The sequence below is a fragment of the Crocuta crocuta genome, unplaced genomic scaffold (assembly GCF_008692635.1).
Source record: "Crocuta crocuta isolate KB4526 unplaced genomic scaffold, BGI_CrCroc_1.0 scaffold26, whole genome shotgun sequence".
NCBI classification, from domain to species: Eukaryota; Metazoa; Chordata; class Mammalia; order Carnivora; family Hyaenidae; genus Crocuta; species Crocuta crocuta.
The window spans coordinates 14,565,125-14,572,979 of NW_027532249.1; positions in this window are offsets into that span (position 1 = coordinate 14,565,125).

The window sequence follows — 7,855 nt, forward strand, 5'->3', positions numbered from 1 at the left end:
AACTTAACAGAAGATCATGGGGAAGGGGAAGGGGAAAAAAAGTTATACAGAAGGGAGGAGGCAAACCATAAGAGACTCTTAAACACTGAGAACAAACTGAGGGTGGATGGAGGGTGGGGGAGAGGGGAAAGTAGGTGAGGGGCACGGAGGGGGGCACTTGTTGGGATGAGCACTGGGTGTTGTATGGAAACCAATCTGACAATAAATTATATTTTTAAAAAAATGGACTTCCCATAATATTCTGTCCTTATCTTTGTTAGAGCACATTTTACATTGTATTGCAAATTTTTATGTATTCATTCTTCTTCTCAACTATGACCAAGACAGAGACAGAAACTACTAACATTTACACAGCCCTTTACAATTTACAGACTGCCTTCTGTATAGGTAACTCCTTTGATCTACTTTTGTATGTACACTATCCATAGCAACCACTTTCTATTTATGAAACTAGTGAGTGAAAGGAACTGGAGTTCCTCTGTGGCCTAAGGGGCAGTAATAAGATAAGGAACAAAATTTAAAGTTTCCTTCTTAAATCACCCCAGAGCACTCTGCATCAGAGACAGGTTTGTTTTTTTCCCCGAAGTTTTCTTGCGAAAGCAAATAATCCAAAAACTGAAAATAAAACACACAGTCCAAGCAAAGAAAAACTTATTGGGCCACAGTTGATTCCTATCAGCCAGAAAGCAATGCCTCTGAATCCTTCCCTCATCTTATCCCCACACCTAAACCCACAGAGGCCCAATGATCTGATGCTTCTGAAAAGAGAGTCTTGGCCATACTGGAATTGGGGAGCCTGCAATCTAGTACTTCAATTCAAGCAATATTTCTCTCTCTTTCCATAAACACCGTGGGAAGTATGCATAGTTGTTAACCCGACTTTACAGAGGAAGAGACTAAGGCTCCAGGTGAATCACTGGCTTGCCCAGGACCACTGGTGGTTAAGCTTTTACCCCCAGATACAAGCTGCTGCCGCTGCAGTATCAACACAGATTTACAGCTTCAGAAGGCAGGCATTCTAGTTGGGGGAACAGGATAATAAATGTCCTGGATGATGCAGCATTTGAACTGGACCTTGGAAGACAGGCAGGGTTTTGACAGCAAGTTGTTTTTTTTGGCCGGAGAGCGGATGCCCTTCACAGAGCTGTGGGTGACAGGGCAGAAAGGGGTGTCCATGATCAGATTAGAGACAATTTAACACTGGCTTCCCCAGTAGGTAATGTGTCATCCTTAAAACACCCTGAAAAGCCTTCCTTTTGGGAGGAGTGGAGGGTGGGGAAGGGTTACCCAGGAAAGAGAGACCATACTGTCTTCAGACCAGAGGGATTCTTTGTTCTGGGTAATATGACAAACACTGAGGCAATACAAAGGCCTATTCAGCGAGCCGTTTTCTTTCTGCCCACTTGCTAAAATAAAAACCTCATTTTCCCTTGATTACTTATGTTAATAAGATATCTGAGCACAGTATCAATCAAGGAGTAGAAGAGACGAGGAAAGATTAGCCATCTGAAATTGGGGCGAATGTAGGTTTTCTTCAATGCTTTCAGGTCAAAAGATTAAACCATTCCTGATCTCTTCTTCAGGAAAAACCATCTTCATGGCTTAATTCCTACCTAGACCTCACTATGCTCTAAGTTCCTCAAGAAAAAGCTTAGAAAAATTAGTCAGGAGAGATATACGTGATTTCTCAAAACCGCACACATTATTTGGATGACCACAAGGCTTCAAAGCCGTGCAGTCTAGTAATGTTATTTCATCGTCTGAAAAATTAAAATGAAAAGCAAAAATCCCCCCAAAGGGCAGTTAGTCTGTTAATTCTGTGAGAGAACTTCCTGATTGCTCAGACTGAACCCAGACCAGATGCTGTCACTGGTAAGAATTCTCAAAGCAGGCCTCCCTCCTTCCTCCCCAAGCCTGCTCAGGTGTGCTGAAAGCCTCTGCAAACTAGAAGGAGTTAATGTGTAAAATAACAAAGGAATCTTTCCAGTTAAGATTTACAGACCTATCCAGGTATTTTGCAAGAGACTCCTGATGAACCTCTGACCTACCTGAAAAGTCCTATTAGGACAGGCACTCCTTGGCCATCAGCCTTGGATACTACCTTGAGGTAAAAGGATTTCAGAGTTAAGTTAAAGCTACTTACCGGGGTGAAGCCTGTCTACTAGATCCTGACCTAAAACTCTAGGGAAACCAAACAGCTGTATTTTCTTAAAGGCACAGAAGTGCTACTGTTTTTTGAGTTTTTACCGTAGTGATAAGGTCTCTCCATATATCCCATTACTTAATAACCTCAATAATCCTACAAAGTATTGTCTGTCTTCAAAAAAACTAAGGCTTGACAGAGTAATATGTCCAGAGCAAGAGCTAGTGAGTGGTCTACCCACTGACCCCATTCCAAACCACCTCCCTGCTCTCTTCTGCCCCCCTCCCAACCAGGCACCCAATGTGTGCCCTTCCACAAGCCCACACTGCTGGGGACCCCTTCTACATACAGAGAGGAGGGAGCCATGGCTCTTCTCCTGGTTCTTGGGCCCTCATCGGGTCAGCAAAACCTACCTGCTTCTAAGAACTACCCAGAAATTTGAGAGGCTCCCCTAGTCCGGGGAAGCTCCCTAATCTGCTTTCCCTTCTGATTTACTACCTCCTCATTACTGACATTTCCATGAGTGGGCACACGGTCACCGCATTCCCCGAGCTTCACTCTTGTAGCTTCACCTGGTTTAATGAGCACTATGCTATATCCTTAGACCTTCACCCACCTCCCTTCAACCCCTGTTTTCTCTTTTTTCTTTTTTTTTTTTTTTTGAGTTTATTTACTTTCTGAGAGAGGGAGAGGATCTGAAGTGGGGGTCCATGCTAACAGCGGAGAATCCCACTTGAGGCTCGAACTTGTAAACCACGAGGTCATGACCTGAGCCAAAGTTGGACGTTTAACCAACTCAGCCACCCAGGCGCCTCAACCCCTAGTTTTAAAAGAGAAGACAGTAGAGGTGTCTGGGTGGCTCAGTCAGCTGGGCATCCAACTTCAGCTCAGGTCATGATCTAGTGGTTCATGGGTTCGGGCCTCGCACTGGGCTCTGTGTTGATAGCATGGAATCTGGAACCTGCTTCAGATTCTGTGTCTCCTTTCTGCCCCTCCCTCCTCACACGTGTGTGTGTGTGTGTGTGTATGTGTGTGTGAAAAATAAATATTTAAAAATAAATAAATGAGAAAACTGTAGACACAGAAATAGCAGTGAATGTAGCTAAAAGTTTCTCAATTTTTTCTGTTCAAAGAACCAGCTTTTAATTTCATTGATCTTTTCTTATCTTTTTAAGTTTCTAATTCATTTATTTCTGCTCTGATCTTTATTATTCCCTTCCTTCTACTAATTTGCTCTTCTAGATTCCTTAGGTGTAAAGTTACATTACACTGTTCAAGATTTTTCTTCTTTCTTGAAGTAGGCCTGTATTGCTATTAACTTCACTCTAAGAACTGCTTTTGCTGCATCCCATAGATTTTAGTATGTCATATTTCTGTTTTAATTTCTCTCTCAGTATTTTTAAATTTCTCCTTTTTTTTAATATATATATTTTTATTTATTTCTAGGAGAGAGAGAGAGAGACAACGTGAGCAGGGGAGGGTCAGAGAGAGAGGGAGTCACAGACTCTGAAACAGGCTCCAGGCTCTGAGCTGGCAGTCAGCACAGAGCCCGACGCGGGGCTCGAACCCACGAACCCAAGCGAAAGTCGGACGCTTAACCGACTAAGCCACCCAGGCGCCCCTCTCCTTTGATTTTCTTCAGTGACCCACTGGTTGATGAGGAGCATGATGTTTAATATTCTCATTTTTGTGGGGTTTATTGTTTTCTTCTTTTTTCAAAGAGATGCTTTTCTAGTTTAAAATTTGTTTACCGTTTATTTCTGAGAGGGGTGAAGGGCAGACAGAGACGGAGACAGAGGATTGCACTGACAAGAGAGCCCAATGTGGGGTTTGAACTTATGAACTGTGAGAACATGACCTGAGCTGAAGTCAGATGTTTAACTGACTGACACCTAGGCACCCGCCCCACCCCCCCATTTTCTTCTTGTAATTAGTTTCTAGTTTCCTATAGATGCATGATATGGTTTCAGTCTTCTTGAATTTATTGAGATTTGTTTTGTGACCCAACATGAGATCCTACAGAATGTTCCATGTACACTTGAGAAGAATGTGTATTCTGCTGCTTTCAGATTGAGTGTTCTGTCCATATCCATTAAGTCCATCTGGTCTAATGTGTTATTTAAAGCTGATGTTTACTGATTTTTTTTGTCTATCCATTGATGAAAGTGAGATATTAAAATCTCCTACTATTACTGTATCTTTCAATTTCTCCCTTTAGGTCTGTTAATATTTGTGTTATATATTCTGGTACTCCAATGTTGGCAGCATATATGTTTATAAAAGCTATATGTTCTTGCTGGATTGACCCCCTTATCATTATGTAATGAATGCCCTTCATTGTCTTTTATTACTGTGTTTTAAAGTCTATTTTGTCTGATATGAGTATAGCTACTTCAGTATTCTTTCCATTTGTACAGAATATTTTTTCTCCATCCCCTTCACTTTCAGTCTGTGACTATGGAAAAAGGAGAGAGAGCTCAAAATAAGAGGAAAGAGAAGTTACAACTAATACCACAGAAATACAAAGGACCATAGAGACCACTGTGAACAATTATACATGAACAAACTAGAAGAAATGGAGAAATTCTTAGAAACATACAATCTTGCAAAACTTAATTATGAAGATATAGGAAATCTGAAGAGATTAATGACTAGTAAGGAGATTGAAACAGTAATTAAAAACTTCCCAACAAAGTTCAGGACCAGATGGCTTCCCTGACAAATTCCACCAAACATTAAAAGATTTAATACCTACACTCAAAGTCTTCAAAAAATTGAAGAGGAGGAAAAGCCTTCAAACACATTTTATGAGGTCAGCATTATACTTATACCAAAACCAGACCAGGGCACTATTTAAAAAAAACAAAACAAAACAAAAAAAACCCAACAAACTATAGGTCAATATCCTTGATGAACACACGCAAACATCCCCAACAAAATATTGGCACACCAAATCCAAATGATTGAAAAGGATCATACACTATGATCAAGTGGGATTTATTCCACAGATTCAAGGATACTTCAACATCTACAGATCAATCAATGTGATACATCACATCAACAAGACGACAGACAAAAAAAATCATATTATCTCAAGGAACGCAGAAAAAGCATTAGACAAAATTCAATATCCATTTATGATGGATATACCCACTTTCAACAAAGTGGATATAGAAGGAACATACCTCAACATAACAAAGGCCATCATGGCAATCCTATAGCTAATACCACACTCAGCGATGAAAAATTGAAAGCTCTTCCTCTACGAACAGGATATCTATTCTCACCACTTTTGTTCAACGTAATATTGGAAGTCCTAGCCATGGCAATTAGGCCAAAGAAATAAAAGCGTCCAAGTCAGAAAGGAAAAAGTAAAATCAGTTACTGTTTGCAGATAATACATGAATTCCGTAAAATCACAGGATACAAAATCAATATACAGAAATCTAGCGTTTCTATACATATACAATGAAAATTCATAAAGAGAAATTAAGAAACAATTCCATTTACAATTACTTCAAAAAGAATAAAATATCTAGGAATAACTTTAACCAAGGAGGTGAAAACTATTAAACATTGATGAAAGAAACTAAAGAAGACACAAAGAAACGGAAAGATAATCTGTGTTCATGAATTAAAAAAATATTGTTAAAATGTCCATACCGCCTAAAGCAATCTACAGATTCAATGAAATACCTATCAAAATTCCAATGGTTCACTTCACAAACAGAAACAAATAATTTTAAGATTTATATGGAACCACAAAAGATAATGAAAAGCCAAAAGAATCGTAAAAAGGAAGAACAAGGCAGGAGATTCCACACTCTCTCATTTCAAACTATGTCACAAAGCTATAGTAATCAAAGTAGTGTGGTACTGGTATTAAAAGAGACACGGATCAGTGGAATAGAATTGAAAGTCCAGAGATAAGCCCACATCAAAATGGAAAATTAATCTACAACAAATGAGCCAATAACATACAACAGCGAAAGGACAGTCTGGTATTGGGAAAACTGGACAACCACATGCAAAAGTATGAAACTGGACCACTATCTTACACTATTTACAAAAATGATCTCAAAATGGATTAAAGACTTGAATGGAAGACCTGAAACCATAAAATTCCTAGAAGAAAACATAGGTGGTAATCTCCCTGACAATAGTCTTAGTGATGTCTCTGTGGATCTGACTCCAAAAACAAGGGACACAAAAAGAAAAATAAATAAGCGGGACTATACCAAACTGAAAAGTTTCTGCACAGCAAAGGAAACTATCATCAAAATGAAAAGGCAACCTACTGAACAGAACATATTTGCAAACCATATACCTGACAAAGGGTTAATATCCAAAATATATAAAGATTTCATACAACTCAACACCACTACCACCACCACCAACAAAAAAACCCAATTAAAAAATGTACAGAAGATCTGAACAGACATCCCCTCAAAGGCATACAGATGGCACACAAGACATACAACAGTCACATGAAAAGATGCTCAAGATCACTAATAGGGAAAAGCAAATCAAAATCACAATGAGGTATCACCTTGTACTTGTTAGAATGGGTATTATCAAAGAGACAAGAAATGACAAGCGTTGGTGAGGGTGTGGAGAAAGAGAAACTCTTGTACACTGTTGGTGGGATTGTAAACTGGTACAACCACTGTAGAAAACAAAAACACTATGTGATTCCTCAAAAAATTAAAAATAGAACTATCACATGACCCAAGCTTTGGAATATCTTTCAGAAGAAAATGAAAGCACTAGTTCAAAAAGACTGGTGTACCCCTACATTCACTGCAGCATTATTCACAATAATCAAGATATGGAAACAACCTAAATGTCCACTGACGGATGGATAAAGATGTGATTGATAGATTTATACAATGCAATACTAGTCAGCTATAAAAAAAAAAAAAACTCTTGCTATTTGGACAGCTAATCAAAATAAGTCAGATGGAGAAAGACAAAAACCAGATGATTTCACTGATATGTGTAATCTAACAAAACAAAAAAAAAGCAAAAACAAAATCACAGATACAGATAAAAGACTAGTTATCAGAGGGGAAGGGGGTTGAGGGTTGGGCAAAATGGGTGAAAGGGCAACTGTATGGTGATTAATGGTACCTAGGCTTGCTGGGATCGCTTTGTAGTGTATACAGATATTAAATTACGAAGCTGTACACCTAAATTTTATGTAATAACAACAGCAATAATAATAAATAACAGTGAGGCATTCATGACCTAGGACGCTGAAGGAAAAGCTGACCCAGGGAGTTAGGCCCCATTCCATAGCTAATTATTACGGTGATAAGGGGAAACTCAATTATCCTCTGCTGGGCCTCAGTTTCTAAAGATGTAAAACAGAGTCAATAACAAGTAACTCGAACTCTCGAGAAGACCAAGCTGACTTACTTAGGGCTGTTTTAATTTGGTGCTTGGCAATTTGTTTCCTTTCTTTACCTCCCCTCCTGCCTCCCTCTTCAGAGGAGAATGGGATATAAAGTGGTCAGATATTCTAAACAAATCCACAAAGAGTTCGTGTGCATGCGGCAGGATTACTATTATTTTTTTAAGGCAGGTTAAATAAGATCCCTCCCTCTCTGTACCCACTTTTGTCCTTCCCTCTGATTCCACATCCTAAGCCTAGAAATTAGGTGACCACAGCTGAAATGAGCTCAAGACAGGTCAAACAAGCCGCTTCAGTTG